Consider the following 21,856-nt stretch of genomic DNA (forward strand, 5'->3'; position numbering starts at 1 on the left):
TTACAACCTTGCGGTTACTGGTCTAACGCTCTAACCAGTAGACTACTCTGCCTCCCCTTCAAGCCCAGCATTCAAATAAGAGGCAAATTGGTTGCAGTCAGATCATTAGTCCCAGAGAAACAGATAAAGTCACCTTGCGTTACTCAATTTGATCAACTTCGCTTTCTCTATGAGATACAACAGAATTTTTTCCACACAACTGTTAGGTGTAGCCATCAACGCTTAAAAAGCCACGGGAAGTAGTGGTGCTGTAACACCCCCTGAAAAATGAAAAATAAGGAAAAAACGGGAAATAAACAGCGCCCAGCCCCCACCATCAATATGCTTTTTACGGCTATGCTTCTGTAAATGCTTTTTGCACATAAAAACTCCCTAAAACATTAGCAAAGGGGTCGATGCTCCTTTTTATATCAGTTGTGTAACTTGAGGGTGTAGGCTACGCCTGGAACAACAGTGGAAGTCCCATAAGATTGTATAAAGCATCAGGTAGCCAAGCCTGCAGACACAGTAATTACATTTGGGAACATAACTAATAAGACTAATAAGCCTACATGTATAGCTTACCTATATATATATATATATATATATATATATATATATATATATATATATATATATATATATATATATGACGTTTCTGTTTCACATGGAAACATGTCTAAAGGTGTCACACATGAGTTTAACACAGCTGTCTCTAATCTCAAGTCTCCACAACCACAGTCACAATAATCAAGGGGCACATACCGAAGAGATGCAGCAGCGTCACCTTCAGTTTTTTTCTTTGAGAAAACAGCATTGTAGCCTACAGTCCATACAATAATCCAACTGGTTCCACTAAATCATCTACAAATAACATGACATAGTCTGAGATACTCGACAAGAGCGCCCAGACAATGAGTTTGTTAGTTGAAGCTTTCCCAGGGGCTGGGTGGGTGGAGTTTGCATTAATTTTGATACAACTACAACTCCACTGTATTTGCTTTTCACATACAACACAAGAAAGAGGAGGGGCATGGAGGGAGATATTATCCTGTTATCAGAGCAGCATCCTTGGTGGTGTACCCAGGAATCTTTGCAGTGTTTTTCAAAATGATGAAACCGCATCAAAGGTAACACCTGTTAATTTGTCTCTGAAAAGACTGTTATAGATGCACTTATCCTGTGTGCATTCTTTCTAGCCCAGATAATTGTTGAATGTTGAGTGATGGTGGATGAGCATCACATTTCGAGGCAGAGAACAGAGAGAGAGAGAAGTCATAGAGCGAGAGAAAGGGGAGAGTGTGTGAGGAGGGAGAGAGAGAGGAGGGAGAGAGAGAGAGAGAGAGAGAGAGAGAGGAGAGGAGAGAGAGAAAACAGCCAGGAACACTCTCTAATCATTCTTGATTAAACATTTTTTTTTACATCAAATAAAATTAAAATGTATTGGTCACATGCACATATTTAGCAGATATTATTGCGGTTGTAGCGACGTGCATTTATTTAATGGATATTGTATGTTTGTGAAGGATTCACCATCCTGCTTTGTTAACAATTTGACCAGGTGACACAATAATGATCCATTTGAGCAGGGCATTATGTGTTTATGTCTGTGAGTGAAGACTGTCAGCTGTCTATTTTGATCCACACTGGGTAAACCGTTTAGGAATTACAGCACCTCTTGTTCATATTCACCCCTAATTTAGGGGAGCAAAAGTATTGTCACATTTCTACAATTGTTCTTTTAGTTTGAAAATGTGTTTTAGGTTGTGTAGATCAGGGGGGAAAAAAATCTAAATTTTTCCTTTTAATATTTTAATTTAAGGCGGCAAAATGTGAATACTGCTCAAGGGTATGTTGGGTTGCTAGATCAGAAGATTGCTAGATCGAATCCCCGAGCTGACAAGGTTAAAATCAGTTGTTCCTAGGCCGTCATTGTCAATAAGAATTTGTTCTGAACTGACTTGCATAGTTAAATAAAGGTTAAAAAACAACACATTTTGGTAGGCAATGGGGACACTATCCAGACTTGAGATTTGTTGATGTAACATGGACTTAAACCCCCCAATTGTACTAAAGTTATTTTTTTTGTCAATTTATACAAGTCTGAATCAGAGCCTGTAAAAACTACAATTACCTAACACCAACACCTAAAGCTAATAATAACAAATTAAAATCAGTTACAGTACACTGTACACTCAATAGTAATGATATACTTACTTTTTAGCACTTTGAGATTGTGAGATTTTTATTGAAGCAGGTTAAGAAATGAAATGTATTATTATTGATTACTGTTACTCTTAAATAATATGCATGTCAAACAAATATGTCTACCTCGATAAGCTTAGTCACAGACACGTTCAATTATTCTTCACATTCCTCACAGCTCATTAAATACATTCTTATAACACCTGACACATTTGTGAAAGTTAGCTGGACAGACATGTTTCACCGGCATTCTGATTCTGATTGAAGTTGATTTTCTCAACTTTTGTGACATTTGTACAGGGATATTGTATAGTATATTTTTTCCCAATTTATTTTGGAGAAGAGCCTGTAGTTTGTGATTAATGGCACTAAAGACGTCTCTTTTCTTGTTCTACGGGAGTGTTTTTAACCAGAACAAGAACAGCTCAACACTCAACTTTGACACTATGACAACTGCGACACCCTCATAACCCACAGCTTTTTTCTTCTCACGCTATAACAGTATCATTATTGAGACATTCACAGCGTTCTCAACCATCTTCCCCATCTCATTTACTGTTCTGACCACATTGACGTTTTACGTGAAGCCCACTGCCTGTTTCCTCAAACACTTGTCTCTCGCTCTGCTATCTAGCTTCTCTATGTGACAGACATTTCCTTTTTGAAGAACAGTCTGATACCATTAAATGCATCTTAAATACTTGCCATACTTTTAATTTGATCCAAAGGGTGCTTCATTTTGTTGGTGGACCCAACAACATTGGAAGACTTGATAGAGCTGATGGTCACTTTAAATGGAACACTAGTCACTTTAATAATGTTTACATACTGTTTTACTCATTTCATACGTATATTCTGTATTTTACTGTATTTTTTATCAATGCGACACAGGCATGGCTTGTCACAATATTTCTATATTTTTAATTCCACTCTTTTACTTTTAGATTTGTGTGTGTTGTTCTGTTGGAGGTTGGAACACAAGCATTTTTCTACACCTCCAATAACATCTGCTAAATGTGTGTATGTGTCCAATACATTTGATTTGATGTACAGTACATTTCTATGAGGATGACACTGTTCTCTATTCATTACATTTAAGTCATTTCAAGTGGCAGCAGTTTGACTTTGACTTTTGAAAGAACTCAAACAGCTTTTAACATCCGTCAACAGAATCAGTATGATTTGAAGCTCCTTCTGAATTCCTCTAAAACAAAACACATTGTCTTTTCCAATACTAAACACTCTGAAAACCGTGTCATTACTTCCTTGGAAGGAAATTCCATAGAGCGAGTGAAGCTGAGTTCCCATAATCATGTTGAGAACCTGGTAAAGAAGATCAAGTTGAGAATAGGTTTTTATTACCAGCATAAGGGTTGTTTTTCTTTGGAGGCCAGAAAATAGCTTGTACCGAGTATATTCCTGTCTGTCTTGGACTACAGTGATGTAATGTATAAACAGACCTCAAGCACAACCCTGAAGGCAATTGATTTCGTGTATCATGCAGCTCTTAGGTTTATTAGCAACCAAAAACATCTGACACATCACTGTGATCTCTATAGTGCTGTTGGCTGGTCGTCGTTGACTCTACTACACTTACACATTATTACACTATAATTTAGAAGGGCATTTTGGGAAAACTTCTTTGATAAGGTCTGAAAATTAATTACCAGCTACAGTCTCACTACTTACTTTTAATGGTTACTGAAATCAGAACAGATCGTGGCAAAAAGTATGTTAGCAACTAATTCCAGTGATTTTGTAATTCTGTCCAGACCAGCATGAATCTCCAGAATCTTGTTTCCTTGGAGGAGTTTGAATGTTTGGTTGACACATGTTTCTAAGGAATGTGATTGCCATTCGGACTTGATGCTGTGGTACATATGATAGATAAAAAAATCTAAGACGAATATATGTTTCTGTAATTGAAATGTATGTCTGTCTATGTAAATGTTAATTTTTTATGTTGTGTCTATGTCTGTAAGTTGTTACAGTATGTCTGATATTTGTATCAAACATGGCTCACCCCTGATGCTATCTTGGTTGGACAAGGTCTCTCTTGAAAAATATATTTTATCTCAATGAGACTAACCTGGATTAACAAAGGCTAAATAGGACATAATAATACTTCTCCTTCAATAATACATATTGGTGGCGTTTACCAACTCACTGTTCCTGTTAAAAAGTTCAAGAGGAAGTGCAAGCTCTGCCAGTTGGCCAATATTCAAAACAGAGGCAAAATTTGGCTCCCAAGTAGCGCAGCAATCTAAGGCACAGCATCTCAGTGCCAGAGACATCACAATGGTACCTGGTTCAAATCCAGCCTGTATCACATCTGGTCATGACTGGTGCAAAATTGTCACAGTGTCATCTGGGTTTGGCTAGAGCAGGCCGTCAATTGTAAATAAGAGTTTGTTCTAAACTCACTTTCCTTGTTAAATAAAAAATAGTGATGGTGAAGCTGTATAATTATCCTTTTGTGGATCTGAAGACACATGCCAAATCCTTTAAATCTCCTGAGGGAGATTTGTTGTGCCCTTTTTGTCATGCCCTCTTCACAACTGTCTTGGTGTGTTTGGATCATGATAGTTTGTTGGTGATGTGGACACCGATGAACTTGAAGCTCTCAACCTGCTCCACTATAGCCCTGTCGATGATAATGTAGTCCACAATCATCTCCTTTGATTTGCTCACATTGAGAGAGAGGTTGTTATCCTGGCACCACATGGCCAGGTCTCTGACCTCCTTCCTATAGGCTGTCGCATCATTGTTGGTGATCAGGCCTACCACTGTTGTGTCGTCGGCAAACTTAATGTTGGTGTGGGCCATGCAGTCATGGGTGAACAGGGAGTACAGGAAGGGACTGAGCACCCACCCCTGAGGGGCCCCAGTGTTGAGGATCAGCGTGGCAGATGTGTTGTTGCCTACCCTTACCACCTGGGGGCGGCCCATCAGGAAGTCCAGGATTCAGTTGCAGAGAGAGGTGTTTAGTTCCAGGGTCCTTAGCTTAGTGATGAGCTTTGAGGGAACTACGGTGTTGAACGCTGAGCTGTAGTCAATGAATAGCATTCGCAAGATGAGAAAGGGAAGTGTGGGGAAAGGGAAGTGTGGGGTGCAATAGAGATTGTATCATCTGTGTATCTGTTGGGAAGGTATGCAAATTGAATTGGGTCAAGTATTTCTGGGATAATGGTCACACCCCAAGACGGTTTAGAGGGTACCAAACTAGGAGGACCACGGCAGTCCAAGCACACACTGGTTCCACCGGTTCCAAAAAGGGATTACAGCTGCACAATTAATTGAATTCAGATATCCATATGGCATGCAATATTTTGAAATGACACCCGGCCGTGTATTGCGTCCTTTCCTTTTTTTACTGTGTTTTCCCCTCTTGCGGCTGCTTTTCACACGCAACAAGCCCGGCCCCGACACTCAAACAGCACAATTCCTCCTCTTCGCTGTAATATTTACTATAAGTTTGCTTGCTGTTCTGTTATGTCAAATGCAGTCAACGGATGGTTGCAAACAAGAATGATGCTGCTTTCCACTTTGCTTCTAAATATACATCATCCTACTTCAATTATTCCAATAGTTCACCCAAGTGTTTTGATATATATTGCAAGTCAAATTGCAATTTAAATATTTGGTTAAAAAAAAACGCTATATGAATTTTTGCCTATATTGTGCAGCTCTAGTTACAGAAGCCACCTTTTTCACTAATACTTACCCGAGAAGCCTGAACTGTCAGAGCCACATATAGACCAATTCCATAGACCCCATGGTTTCAAAAACAATACTCACCTTGCAAGTCTAAAATGTCAGAACCTCAAGTCCAAAACATTAGAACACCTGCCATGAATTCGTGAAACACACAAGTGCGGTGCATAGCATCGACTAGAGTCGATGAACCATGTCAGCCCGAGGCCCAAACACACAGGAAATCTACAGTAACCTGAAATCTATATACTCGCATGCTGCCACGGCAACCAAAGGCTCAAACTCACAGGGAACTGTGGTAACCCAGATAAGGGTTACCAGGCTGCACAACCTGTAAGCTACCTAACACTATGAGCAACACTGGGATAAGATAAATCCAAGCTATAAAACCTTACAAAGCTATGTGTGAAACCCCAATTCACTGCAGCACAGTTTTGTGTGGCACAGCAGTCTAAGGCACTGCATCTCAGTCTCTGGTCTGAATCCAGACTGTATCACATCTGGCTGTGATTGGGAGTCCCATAGAGCGGCACACAATTTCATCAGCTTGACCCGAAAGAGGGGTATCACACCTTGCCTTTGCCAGCAGTCTCAATCTCTCTCACAAAGTCAGCCCAACACTCAATGGAAGTTGAACGCAGCCGGAGGCAATGGTCACACAAACTGGTACGAGCCAAAGCCTCCTGAGTGTGTTTCTACATAGGACAAACAGGACAGCACTCCTGAGTATCTTTAATTTGCATTGTGAAACTACATGCCCTAGGTTATGGCCGGAAGTTCAAACTCGGCTGGTTTGCCTTTGTGACCTTAATCTTACCACTGGGCATCTTGCTTAAGCAAGGAAGCACAGGGCTACACTAGCAGAGCAGAAAGTAGTGGATTTTAGCAGACACAAATCCTTCCCAGGCAAGGAAGAATTAGCTACACAAGCAGAGCAGAAAATAGTTGGCTTTTAGCAAACACAAAAACCGATACCAAGACCCAAAACTCACAACACCTCGGGGCACGAGTACTCTCAACCCACTATCATAGACCTAAGTCACATCTCAATTTAGTAGTCTTTATGTGATTCTTCCTTCAGGCGATCAAAGAATTTAAGAAATGAATGCCTGCCCCGCTATTAGTACCAGGAAGTCAGGGCTTTCGAGTGTGGGCTCGGCATCCATTGACCCATTGGGCGTTCTTCAGGTAAATATGATTGGCCGCTAACTCAACATAGTATGTTATACCGAGTGACCGACTGAAAGAGAACAGATAGAAAATATGTAGAAATGATAATGGACCTGTATATTTTAAAATAACTGTCCTTTTTCAAGACCGCAAACAGCTTTCGAAGAACAAATCGTTCAGGAAAAGTATTATCAGCTAGCGTTTTCATTCTGATTCCTTCACCTAAAAGAGTCTACTCTGAACTTCCCTTCATTCAGCAACCATGATTGTGTGAAATAGACATGGCCTCTGCCTGTGGCCTCTAAATCACCACACACACCACCACCACCCTTGCACTCAAACACCACCACCCATGCTCTCTCTCCCCTCTGTAAATATTTGTGTAATAAAATGCCATAGACAGGCCTATGCTCAGATAAGATAAACAGGAGGATGTCTCTAAAACAGCAGTGGAAAGAGAAATTAATCTGCTGATAGGAAAGCAACCGGTAGCCTACCCCATGATGGCTCGTCTACTCCATTTACCATCCAAGATCTTTATATTTTATGTCCAGAATTGAACTGGCTCTGGCAGTCAAAACAGTTTTTGATTAATACATTTATATTTTCAGTTCAACACTTTTCTGGCGTCCCTCTTCTGTTACACACAGGTGTTCTCAGATGCTGGATGGCTAATTAGCGGTCGTCTTTCTGTTCCATGAACAAGCACACACAGAGTTGGTGTAATATGGAAATATGGCCGTGGGATCCTTTTTGTTTAAAAAAATGATTTCTCAATGATTTGAACGTTTCCAAGGTTTCCAAAACCGTATTGCAACCGAGGATTATTACAGTTTACACAGAGCGTCGTCGGGACTCCTGTATAATTGTAACACCAGTGCAGTAGGAATGTATATATTGCAGTTATTACAAACCTACTGCAATACTGCAGTAGAGCTCAGGGAGGGTTTCACAACAAGCAGGACAAAATATAGCCTAGTCTCTCATCAGGGATTTAATTTATTTTGGGAGATTGCAAAATACAACCTTTTCATTCAATGCAGTAGAAAAATATTGTTTCAGTTGATAATAAAACATGTTTGTTTAGTTACTTTTTCATCAACTTGTTTCTGTAACTTTCTAGCAAATCAAGCTAGCCTACAGAGCATCTAACTAGCTAGCCTACAGATTATCTAACTAGCTAGCCTACAGAGCATCTAACTAGCTAGCCTACAGAGCATCTAACTAGCTAGCTTACAGAGCATCTAACTAGCTAGACTACAAAGTATCTAACTAGCTAGCCTACAGAGCATCTAACTAGCTAGTCAACAAAGCATCTAACTAGCTAGCTAAAAGCTACACTATACTCTAGCTTGCAACCTGTTAATTATCATTAAAAACAAACGTCATTACATTTACAATAAACTAAAACGGGAGGTAACAGTCATAAAAATAGTACCTACTTATAGGAATGGGTAATTGTTTACAAATTGCTAGCTATCCCATAAAACCATTGTCGAAAACCACATATTTTTAATTTCTGTGTTTTGGTAGCTTCCTGTTCTATGACGGACTCTGGCTGGACTGAAGAAGACGCATGGTTTCGATCCTTCAACAACAACGGATCCTTCAACCACAAGAGGCATTGCATTGCCACTACGGCTGTGGATGTCAATTGAATGACATCTTGCGCAATGTAACGGGAGTGCTTATGGTCAATCTGAATGATTCCTATAGAATCAATTTAGGTGCAATCAGTTAGCTTATTTTGTCAGAAATCAAATTATATATAATTTTTTAAATCTAGGAATACTAATCTTATCTGTTTCCAACTACAGAAATAATTTCAGAACAATCTGAGATGGTGTGTTTCATGGCTTGCTGAAATGACAAGGAATGACCCAATAGCTAAACAGAATGTTATCTGCCTGAAGGCCTAAAAAACAGGATCCGGCAAGGTTTGTATTTTATTTTTTATTTCACCTTTATTTAACCAGGCAGGCCAGATGAGAAGAAGTTCAACTGCGACCTGGCCAAGATAAAGCAAAGCAGTGCGACACAAACAACACAGAGTTACAAATGGGATAAACAATGTAAAGTCACAATAGAAAAGTATATATATAGTGTGTGCAAATGTATAAGATAAGGGAGGTAAGGCAATAAATATGCCATAGTGGCGAAATAATTACATTTTAGCAATTAAACACTGGTAGATGTGCAGAAGATGAATGTGCAAGTAGAGTTACTGGTGTGAGAAAGGAGCAAAAAGTAAATTATATGGGAATGAGGTAGTTGGGTGGGCTATTTACAGATGGGCTACGTCAGGTGCAATGATCAGTAAGCTGTTCTGACATCTGTTGCTTAAAGTTAGTGAGGGAAGACTCCAGCTTCAGTCATATTTGCAATTCATTCCAGTCATTGGCAGCAGAGAACTGGAAGGAAAGGCAGCCAAAGAGGAGTTAACTTTTGACCAGTGAAATATACCTGCTGGAGCACGTGCTATGGGTGGGTGCTGCTATGGTGACCAGTGAGCTAAGATAAGCTAAGATAAGGCGGGACTTTACCAAGCAAAGACTTATAGATGACCTGGAGCCAGTGGATTTGGCGATGAATATGAAGCAAGGGCCAGCCAACGAAAGCCTACAGGTCGCAGTGGTGGGTAGTATATGGGGCTTTGGTGGCAAAGCGAATGGCACTGTGATAGACTACATCCAATTTGCTGAGGAGAGTGTTGGAGGCTATTTTGTAAATGACATCGCCGGAGTCAAGGATCAGTAGGATAGTCCGTTTTAAGAGGGTATGTTTGGCAGCATGAGTGAAGGATACTTTGTTGTGAAATAGGAAGCCAATTCTAGTTTTAATTTTGGATTGAAGATGCTTAATGTGAGTCTGGAAGAAGATTTTACAGTCTAACCAGACACATAGGTATTTGTAGTTGTCCACATATTCTAAGTCAGAACCGTCCAGAGTAGTGATGCGAGAAGGGCAGGCGTGTACGGGCAGCGATCGGTTGAAGAGCATGCATTTAGTTTTACTTGCATTTAAGAGCAGTTGGAGTCTACGGAAGGGTGTTGTGTGGAATTGAAGCTCATCTGGAGGTTAGTTAACACAGTGTCCAAAGAAGGGCCAGATGTATATAGAATTTTGTCGCCTGCGTAGAGGTGGATCAGAGAATCACCAGCAGCAAGAGCGACATCATTGATGTATACAGAGAAAAGAGTCGGCCTGAGATTTGAACCCTGTGGCACCCCTGTAGAGACTGCCAGAGGTCCGGACAACAGGCCCTCCGATTTGACACACTGAACTCAGTTCAAATCTGAGAAGTGAGGCAGGCGAGGCAGTCATTTGAGAAACTAAGGCTGTTGAGTCTGCAAATTAGAATACGGTGATTGTCAGAGTTTAAAGCCTTAGCCAGGTCGATGAAGACAGCTGCACAGTATTGTCTTTTATTGATGGCGGGTATAATGATATCATTTAGGACCTTGAGCATGGCTGAGGTGCACCCATGCACCCAAGCTCGGAAACCAGATTGCATAGCGTAGAAATTACGGTGGGATTCGAAATGGTTGGTGATCTATTTGTTATCTTGGCTTTTGAAGACTTTAGAAAGGCAGAATAGGATAGATATAGGTCTGTTACAGTTTGGGTCTAGAGTGTCACCCCAATTGAAGAGGGGGATAACCGTGGCAGCGTTCCAATCTTTAGGGATCTCAGACGATAAAAGGGGTCCAGATTTTTCAGCTCTTTCAGAACATCAGCTACCTTGATTTGGGTGAAGGAGAAATGGGGGGGGGGGCTTGGGCAGGTTGCTGTGGGGGGTGCAGAGCTGTTGACCAGGGTAGGGGTAGCCAGGTGGAAAGCATGGCCAGACGTTAAGCATTTCCCGGTTTAGTTCCCCTAACAGTACAAACTCTTATGATAAATGGTGGGCAATTAATTCACATGTGGTGTCCAAGGCACAGCTGGGGGCTGAGGGGGGTTTATAAGAGAGACTAATTTCTGAAAAGGTGGAATTTTGAAAGTAGAAGCTCGAATTGATTAGGCACAGACCTGGATAGCATGACAGAACTTTGCAGGCTATCTCTGCAGTAGATTGCAACTACACCCCCTTTTACAACTCCACCCCCTATGGCAATTCTATCTTGGCGGAAAATGTTGTAGTTGGGGATGGAAATTTCTGAATTTTTGTTGGCCTGCCTAAGCCAGGATTCAGACACAGCTGGGACATCAGAGTTGGCGGAGTGTGCTAAAGCAGTGAAAAAACAAACTTAGGGAGGATACTTCTGATGTTAACATGCATGAAACTTTTTTCATTTTACGATTACAGAAGTCAACAAATGATAGCGCCTGAGTAATGGAAGTGGACCTGGGGGCTACAGGGCCTGGGTTATCCTCTACATCACCAGAGGAACAGAGGAGGAGTAGGATAAAGGTACGGCTAAAGGTTATGCAAACTGGTCGTCTAGTGCATTGGGGACAGAGAATAAAAGGAGCAGATATATTGTGGTATTGTGAACATTTACAATGAAGGTAACTGAATGTTAATGTCTATTGTGAGAGAATAGAAAATTGTAGTAAATGTGTCAAGACAAAACAACGCATGTCAAAAGAAAATGGAATAAATACGTCCAGAACTGCATGATGAAAATAACTGAAAAACAAATTGCCTTTGTAGAAATATAAATGTTTGAGTTGTCAGATTCTATATATTTTCAACACTATTAACACTTTCAAGTTATCCAGCATTCTGCAGCTACCATCAGAGTTGCATGTCCCTTTCTATGACTGTGGTGTGGTCATTTTATTTACATATGATCAGAAGCATAGCTGATAGCAATGTGTTTTACAGAATACAGGCCTACACAGAAGACTTCTGTCCTTCTGTACATCACTGTTCTATCTGCAAGGGTCTTTGAATAAGCCCCTGACGTTAGTCTTCTAACAACACCCACAAATGGAGAGAGAGTGTGGTAGATGCTTCTGGTTGCTCAAATAAGACTACAAATACACATGTATCAAAATGAACACGTCAACCCACATGGATTCCATCAAACCCTTCATCGTCCCCATAGTATTGTGGTTGCGTGAATATGCATGTGTGCATGTGCGATTGCATCGCATGCTATGTAGAAATGAACTTCTTTCTCACCATAGCGTGTGGTTATCGCTTCTCTGTCTGTTCTCTTTCTAGTCAGTAGCCTATATGGGTCAGTCACTCTCATTCTCACTTGCTTATAGGAGCGATGTGGTACCTTCCTCCAGCACTGTACAGCTTCTCTTACGCAATACAGCTCAAGCCACAAACCATGCTCTCAATCTCCTTTACCCCCACGCCTCATTTCTATTTTAGGTCTGGATGTGACCTTCTCAGACTTTAAGAGTCGTAGGTCACAGTGTATTTTCACCTCCATCTTGGTTTTTCTGTGCCTTTATCACACTAGGTTTAACTGTAGCTAACCTCACTTGATAAAACATTCCTCTGTTCTCTGTCAAAGGAGAATATAATAAAACAAGTATGCAAAGTCAAAGAAGACTACCTCACTACAGGAATACTGTATGCACAATATGGTTGATATTTTACTTCGAGTGTCTTATATGGAATTTATTATCTTGCTGTCTTGGGTTATAAGGGGACACACCATATTGGATCAATAAAAAACATTAGCCACACCATTCCAAAGTGCTTTATGTGTTGCCTGGCACCATGTGGTAATGATGGGCAGGGCTTGACTGGATTTGAAAGTGTGAATTAGGGGTGGTTGGCATGAACTAACGGGGCAGAGGGATGTGTTAAGTTTTCAAACTGTCTTTCATTTGCTGAGAAATAGACAACACCAACATCTTCATAAAAAACATGTTTTTTATTTAACTAGGCAAGCCAGTTCGAACCCGGGTCTGTAGTGACACCACTAACACTGTGATGCAGTGCCTTAGACCGCTGCACCACTCTGTACCCTAATTGAAACATTCACTGCAACAGCCTTATTCTAAAATGGATTGAATTGTTTTTCCCCCTCATCAATCTACACACAAAACCACATAATGACAAAGTAAAAAATGAAATGTAACATTTACATAAGTATTCTGACCCTTTCCTCAGTACTTTGTTGAAGTGCCTTTGCCTGCGATTACAGCCTTCTTCTTTGGTATGATGCTACAGGCTTGCATACTTGTTTTTGGGGAGTTTCTCCTATTCTTCCCTGCAGATCTCTCAAGCTCTGTCAGGTTGGAGGGGGAGCATCACTGCACAGCGATTTTCAGGTATCTCTAGAGATGTTTAGTTGGGTTCAAGTCCTGGCAATCGTTGGGCAACTCAAGGACATTCAGTCCCGAAGCCACTCCTGCGTTGTCTTGGCTGTGTGCTTTGGGTCGTTGTTCTGCTGGAAGGTGAACCTTCACCCCAGTCTGAGGTCCTGAGCCCTCTAGAGCAGATTTTCATCAAGGATCTCTCTGTACTTGATCCAGACTAGTCTTCCATTCCCTGCTGCTGAAAAACATCCCACAGCCACAACCATTCTTCACCGTAAGGATGGTGCCAGGTTTCCTCCAGTTGTGATGTTTGGCAGCCAGGCCAAAGAGTTCAATCTTGGTTTCATCAGACCAGAGAACCTTGTTTCTCATGGTCTGTGAGTCCTATAGGTGCCTTTGCCAAACTCCAAGTGGGCTGTCAAATGCATTTTACTGAGGAGTGGCTTCTGTCTGGCCACTCTACCATAAAGGCCTGATTGGTGGAGTGCTGCAGAGATGGTAGTCCTTCTGGAAGGTTCTCCGATCTCCACAGAGGAACTCTGGAGCTCTTTCAAAGTGGCCATTGGGTTCTTGGTCACCACCCTGACCAAGGCCCTTCTACCCTGATTGGTCAGTTTGGTCGGGCGGCCAGCTCAACGAAGAGTCTTGGTGGTTCCCAACTTCTTCCATTTAAGAATGATGTAGGCCCCTGTATTCTTGGGGACCTTCAATTCTGCAGAAATGTTTTGGTACCCTTTCCCAGATCTGTGCCTCAACACAGTTCTGTCTTGGAGCTCTACGGACGATTCCTTTGATATCATGGCTTGATTTTTGCTCTGACATGAACTGTCAACTGTTGGACCTTAAGCAGACAGGTATGTGTCTTTCCAAATCATGTCCAATCAATTGAATTTACAATCAAATTGTAGAAACATCTCAAGGATGATCAGTGGAAGCAGGATACACCTGAGCTCAATTTCGAGTATCATAAGAAAGGGTTAGAATACTTATGTAAATGTGATATTTCCGTTATTTTTTGCAAACATTTCTAAAAAACAGTTTTTGCTTCATCATTATGGGGTGTGGATTGATGTAGTTGCATGCAGTTAAATGCATTAAAATGCATTTAATCCATTTTAGAATAAGACTGTAACTTAACTAAATGTGGAAAATGGGAAGGGGTCTGAATACTTTCGGAAAGCATTGCACAGTAATAGGACAATCAAAAATATTTACAGCTGTTCTCATTCTCAATTCAATTATTGATACAATTAATGACAATATAACTTATGCCTCACAATATTTTTTATAAACAAACAATGTTTTTCCTCATAATACTGTATGTTTAAAACTAATTGTGATCTGATGACGTTTCATGTAAGACCCAAACGCAGACTGTGTCAAAGTAACAATGTTTATTACAGAAACATGGGGCAGACAAATGACCGGTCAAGGCAGTCAGGGGTCGATAATACAGAGTAGTGGGGCAAAGGTACAGGATGGCAGGCAGGGTCAGGTCAGGCAGAGGTCAGTAATCCAGTGTAGTGGGGCAAAGGTACAGGATGGCAGGCAGGGTCAGGTCAGGCAGAGGTCAGTAATCCAGTGTAGTGGGGCAAAGGTACAGGATGGCAGGCAGGCTCAGGGTGGGCAGAAAAGTTCAAAACCCGGGAAAAAGAGGAACAATCAAGAGACAGGAACAGAGGGAAAACCGCTGGTCGGCATGACGAAACAAAATGAACCTGCAACAGAGAACACAGGTGTAAATACACAGGGGATAATGGGGAAGATGGGCGACACCTGGGCGTGACAGATGTCATGGACTCATTATGTCCATAGCTCCATCTATGAATGTCCGAGCAAAACCAACTGATGGAGATGTCGTTTGGCTGAAAAACTAGTTATAGATTGTGTCTGGAAAGGTTTCAGTTCCGTCTTGTGCTCTCTAGATCCACCCGGCAGTCTTGTGCTCTCTAGATCCACCCTCTCTGTTTGAGATGAATCATGGTAAATATTATCTTTAAACAAGTTCTCACTCAGTAAACACTTATATGACGTGTGCATGTCTTGTAGGATCTTCTTTGGAACGTGTCTCCAAGTTGAAAACGTGTCCTTTCACATATGTAGTCACTGGTGCCATGGTGCTGGGGATAAATGAATATGGGTTTAGCCTAACAACCACTGCTTTGAAGGAGTAGTTGGGTTTATCTCAAACACCTGATATTTATATTATACACAGCTGCTATCCACTGACAAGCTTAACAATTAACAGCGTTAACAAACACAGGCATGGCAGGCACCTAAAACTGACATTTAAACAACAGAACAGTCAATACTGAAGAGGCTTTGGCCGAGCAGTAGCGTAGTAAACACGGTAGTGAATTGGTTTAAAAGACACGTTCCATTTGTTTTAACCTAAACATTGGGATTTGGGACAAAAGGCAAGAAAGATTATCCTGATACTAACTCAATGCGTATCTATTGAACGAACTGGTCTGTATCAGTGGATGTCATTGAGGCCCCTATTTTTATTTTTACCTTTATTTAACTAGGCAAGTCAGTTAAGAACAAATTATTTGTTTCAATGACAGCCTTGGATCAGTGGGTTAACTGCCTTGGTCAGGGACAGAACTGCAGATTTTTTTACCTTGTCAGCTCAGGGATTTGATCTTGCAGCTAATCAGTTACTCGTCCAACACTCTAACCACTAGGCTTCCTGCCACCCCATGAGAAAGACTGGAAATGACCAACACAGGAAGCCTGAAATGATGACACAAGCGCAATGTTTATTTCTCCCATAATACCCTCAACATATGTTCATATTGTTTTCTAAGTCTTATCTTAAGGAAGGACTGGAGTGTGTCATCAATTGATTTATGTTGTCACTGAGAGACCAGTTCTGGTTTTCCTTTTTGTTCCTCCTCGACAGGGAGAGGGAGGGAGGTAGGAAAGGGACAGTATATAAAGGACAGGGAAAGAGGGGCAGAGAGATGGGAGAGAAAAGGGGTAGAAAAGCAACGAAAAGTTAAAATAATAAAATAGTAATACATTTCATTATTAGATACTTTGTGCCAGAGGTAAAAAACAAGACACACTCTATTGTCTACTCTCATTGTTCTGCAAGAGGTAACCCAACAGTTAACACAACACACATCTAGAACCTGTCCTAAAGGTAGTGGGAGGAACCACGACGCCAAGCTTCAAATGTCCACAGACTTCGCAAATACTGTAAAAGACTGTATGAATATAACAAAGGCATTATTATATACTATATGTGCTGTGTGGCTTCTCATTGTGCAACCCAACCATATCAGATGGGCAAAACTGGATGCAATGACATCAGGCCTGGTCTGTGCAACTCAATACCACATTAACCCACTGACACAGAGCTGACACAGAGCTAAAGCCAACAGTTGTAGCCATGAGGGCTGTGTACTGAATGTCAACTTACACTCTTACACACTTCAGATAAAGGAAAGTAAATATATGGCTAGGGAGGGTGTGACTAACTGAGAGAGATACACAGATGCTCACCTCCAGGAAAGGTTCTACAAACAATCGTGTTACTTTGCATACTAACTGTGTCTGTGCTTACAGTCTTTCTGGCGTCAGAGAAGTCCAGCTATTCAAGTAATCATTGTTCGAGAGTGTGTGTGTGTTTGTGTGTTACTTCTGCTTTTTCAACATTTAGAGAAGTGAATCAGAGGTTAAAAAAATTCAACTGTCTGACCAAGCAGAGGAAGTGCCACTTTATTGGACCTGCAACCTGTGTTCAAACACGTTTTTTGGGCTAAAATGTCCTGGTACTGTAAAGTTCAGAATGCCGTTGACCTTAATAAGGGCCCCAGGACCAGTTGAAGCAAAATAGCCCCATAACATCAAAGATCCACCACCATATTTTACAGTAGGGATGAGGTATTTTCTGCGTTATGCATTGTTCTTTCAAAGGCAAAACCCACCCACCTTCCCAACAAGCTCTATTTTCAGGTCATATGACCATTGTACTGGTTCCAATCCAAGTGACAATGGCATTTATCAAACTCTTAGCAGTGATATGGTCAGATGTCATGTAAATAGAGTTCTTTGGCCATGCACACCAATGGTGTGTATTATATTTTTTGCTAACCTTTATCAAGGCATCCAATAATTGCAGACCCCACTGTACATATGCAACTGTCTCTGCTTGTGATCACAGACTAATTTCCTTTCCCATCAGTCTGTCACATTGTGTGGTCAGCGCTTTTCTGTCACATGTTACTAGTGGTTTGACCCCACTGAGAAGGAGCCCCACACAGTCTTCTCTTTGTACAGGGGCCCTGTCTGACACGCAGGCCTATGTGGTGAAATACCACTGCTAGGAATACATACAGGTCTACTCATAGTTTTTCATAGTACTTCACTAAAACTTCAAGAGTTTTCACCCCATAGGACTTGCATTAGAGGAAACAACAATTTCTCCACCTCTAAAATTTTTAGGTTGAAATTCTTATTGTGGTTTATGTTTCAGTTGTGTATATTCCATTTATTTTATTTGATGACATTTTGATTTCATCTCATCTCTATAGAGCTTCTGCCTTCTGCTCGCGAGAGTTTTCTGTCCGACAAACTGCTATGAGGTAAAGTTTTTTACATTTATTTGTAAACTAACTATTTAGTTATACTGTAAGACTTTTCTGTAATTTCAATAGTAAAACACTGTATGATGCACAGTATAATAACACGCATCTGTTTTACAGCATTAATGCTATAGATTGCACTGCATTATGTGTCAAATGATGAAAAATACAGTTATTAACTGTTATTCGTAAGCCTGACTGTAACATACTGTATTTCTTTACAGTAATTGCTTATGCCTCCCCCATTTCTCCTTCACCCTAATCCAGATAGGCGATGTTCTGAAAGAACGGCAAAATCTGAACCCCTACAAATCAGCCGGGCTAGACAATCTGGACCCTCTCTTTCTAAAATTATCCGCTGAAATTGTTGCAACCGCTATTACTAGCCTGTTCAACCTCTCTTTCACATCATCTGAGATCCCGAAAGATTGGAAATCTGCTGCATTTTTTTATTTATTTTTTATTTTACCTTTATTTAACCAGGCAAGTCAGTTAAGAACAAATTCTTATTTTCAATGACGGCCTAGGAACAGTGGGTTAACTGCCTGTTCAGGGGCAGATTTGTACCTTGTCAGCTCGGGGTTTGAACTTGCAACCTTTTGGTTACTAGTCCAACACTCTAACCATTAGGCTACCCTGCCGGTCAGCCCCCTGTTCAAAGGGGAGACTCTCTAGAACCAAACTGCTACAGACCTATATCTATCCTTCCCTGTTTTTCTAAGATCTTCGAAAGCCAAGTTAACAAACAGATCACCGACCATTTCGAATCTCACCGTACCTTCCCCGCTATGCAATCTGGTTTCCGAGCTGGTCACGGGTGTACCACAGCCACGCTCAAGGTTCTAAATTATATCGTAACCGCCATCGATAAGAGACAATACTGTGCGGCTGTATTCATCGACCTGGCCAAGGATTTCGACTCTGTCAATCACCACATTCTTATCGGCAGACTCAAAAGCCTTGGTTTCTCAAATGACTGCCTCGCCTGGTTCACCAACTACTTCTCAGATAGAGTTTTGTGTGTCAAATCATTGGAGGGTCTGTTGGCAGAACCTCTGGCAGTCTCTATGGGGGTTCAATCCTCGGGCTGACTCTTTTCTCTGTATACATCAATGATGTCGCTCTTGCTTCTGGTGATTCTTTGATCCACCTCTACGCAGACAACACCATTCTGTATACATCTGGCCCTTCTTTGGACACGGTGTTAACTAACCTCCAGACGAGCTTCAATGCCATACAACTCTTTAAGCAACAGCTCTCAGAGCAGCTCACAGATCACTGCACCTGTACATAGCTCATCTGTAAATAGCCCATCCAACTACCTCATCCCCACACTGTTATTTGATTTATTTTTCTCCTTTGCACCCCAGTATCTCAACTTGCACGCTCATCTTCTGCACATCTATCACTCCAGTGTTTAATTGCTATATTGTAATTATCTCGCCACTATGGCCTATTTATTGCCTTACCTCCCTTATCCTACCTCATTTGCACACATTGTATATAGACTTTTTCTATTGTCTTATTGACTATGTTTGTTTATTCCATGTGTATCTCTGTGTTGCTGTTTGTGTCGCACTGCTTTGCTTTATCTTGGCCAGGTCGCAGCTGTAAATGAGAACTTGTTCCCACTCCGCCTGCTCGGCAGAGAAACTGAGCCCCCGGTTTGTGGGGCCGTTCAAGGTTCTCCGGAGGGTCAACGTATAGATTATAGCTTCCCAGTCACTATCGCATCTCACCCGCTTTTCATATGTCTCCTCAGGCCGGTGGTTCCTGGTCCCCTACCCGATGCTATCCCCACGACATCACCCCCAATTCCCCTGGACATGGAGGGGAGTCAGGGATATTTTATCAGATCCCTACTGGACTCCCGGCGTTGTGGGGGTCGGCTCCAGTACCTGGTGGACTGGGAGGGGTATGGCCCATACGAGCGGTGTTGGGTTCCGGTTGAGGACATTCTGGATCCCAACATCATCCATGATTTCCACCTTTGCCGCCCGGGACATGTCAGAGGGGGGGTCACTGTCACGTCTAGTCCTTCTCCTCCACTCCAGCGTTCGACATTGCCTGACTGCTAACCACTGTTCCTGGGATTCATCATTACGCACACCTGTTTATCATTATGATTCACACCTGGACTCCATGACCTTCCTCATTACTTCACATTCATCTGTCCCTCTCTTACGTTTGTTCCTCAGTCACTATTGTTTCTATGCTTTTCGCCACTGTGATGTTCTCGTTTCATGTTTATTGTTTTATTAAACATTTCACCTGCACCTGCTTCTCGACTCACAGCATCTCCGTTACAATAGAAATTATGGATGGCCTCTTATCCGCTCGCCATTCCCTTATGCCATAGTTTTACATCTCAATTGTCAGGAGAAACCATGTTTGTTTAACCAAGTCAGCCATATCAGCTACAGCGGTTCTTTAAAAAAAAGTTGCGTCATACTGCAGCACACCTTGCGGGCTGCCGCAGAATTCAATGACACGTTATTTCAGTGTCAGCCATTGTTGCCAGTAATGCTAGTTAGTGCAGAGGGCATCTTTGAGAAGGATTTGACAGTTTTTAACATTGGCTGTACTAGAGAATTTTAAACCTTTTTTGCAAGAATAATTTTATGAAATGTAGCTTAATTTTTTTCAAATTATGGTGTTTCTATTCCACCAAAAAACAAAACCCTCAGTATTTCCGTTAGGGAAATATGGCAATGTACAACGTGAACGGTTGGGATTAGGCTACTAAAACCAAAAATAATCCTAACATTTCCACCCCATAATTGTAAGGTAACCAATACCCAAACAGAGTTTCAGGGTGAAATAAAAAAGACCAGTCCCCATGCTTGTCTCAGAGCAGCACGAAACGGTGCTGAAATAGTTGACCACACGTGGGTAGGCTATTGCTTCAAATCCTGTTATATCAATTGGATGGCTTTTGGTGTTCCAGTAAGCAACTATTTGTTTCATTCATTAGCCTACTTTACTGTGAAAAATGTATGTTTAACTCTTCCAAGCCTACAAGCAAGAAACTGACGATAAAACAATTCAACAAATACACTGATCACCTCAGCAAGGTTTTACCTGTGGTGGTGGAACTGGGGGGAAGTGCAACTAAAAGGTAGCATAGATGTTCAGTAGTTGAAATACACATTTTGGAAGTCTTTTTTATTATTATTTTAACGAAAGCAAAAAGATGTTGATGAAAAGATACTGTGTAAAACTTTAGAGTACTTAAGCATTGAATACATTGCAAATATGGGGGATTTTCACACCTACAGCAGCCAAGGCAATTAAACTAATCGATGGATAACAGATCGACTTTCGGGAACTCATTAACACGTGTTGCTGTGTGTGTTTGTGTGTGTTTCGATCCTCTCTCACTCACTCACTCACTCAGTCACTCACTCACTCACACACACTCACACACACTTGCTGTCTTGACCTCTAAATGCTCGGCTATGAAAAGCCAACTGACATTTACTCCTAAGGTGTTGACCGGTTGCTGCACCCTCTATAACCACTGCAGGGTCATATTATTTGACCCTGCTGGTCATCTATGAATGTTTGAACAGCTTGAAAAATGATCTAGCCATTATGTCCATGTACTCTTACAATCTCCTACCAGTTTGGATTTAAGTGTAACTTTTGTTTGACTGACGCCTTTAGTGAGAGGTCTAATGCTTTAATATTTAATCACTTCTGCCCTCCGATTTCATATTCATTATATAAATAGTCCCATGTGCACCTTCTTCAGATGAACCGCAACATGTTGGCTAAAGTAATTTAATTCATGAATGCATTAGATATTTTGTGCTTTTATTTACAGTAGTGGACAGCTGGAGGCATTTTGTTTTTCACAAGTGTGGTTTTAGAGTTCTTAAGCATCTAGTCAGATAGACAGCCCTATCAGTAAGGCAATACAGAGTGCAGTAGGAAACGTTGCTATGTGGAGACAATCATGATAATAA

The 21,856-nt window shown here is 41.3% G+C and overlaps 1 long non-coding RNA gene across 3 annotated transcripts; it reads left to right on the plus strand.

Annotated features, from left to right (window-relative positions):
- The first annotated feature begins 994 nt into the window (after positions 1–994).
- Positions 995–21,200, plus strand: LOC135506723 (uncharacterized). 3 transcript variants are annotated; one of them, XR_010450552.1, is made up of 6 exons: positions 995–1,109; positions 8,602–8,795; positions 8,886–9,005; positions 11,375–11,479; positions 17,838–17,888; positions 19,651–21,200. It is a non-coding gene; the product is annotated as an uncharacterized LOC135506723 (long non-coding RNA). The 3 variants fall into 3 exon arrangements; XR_010450554.1 differs by having other exon boundaries at positions 8,602–8,761; XR_010450553.1 differs by having other exon boundaries at positions 8,602–8,743.
- The last annotated feature ends 656 nt before the right edge of the window (positions 21,201–21,856 follow it).

This window comes from Oncorhynchus masou, chromosome 20, assembly GCF_036934945.1.
Source record: "Oncorhynchus masou masou isolate Uvic2021 chromosome 20, UVic_Omas_1.1, whole genome shotgun sequence".
NCBI classification, from domain to species: Eukaryota; Metazoa; Chordata; class Actinopteri; order Salmoniformes; family Salmonidae; genus Oncorhynchus; species Oncorhynchus masou.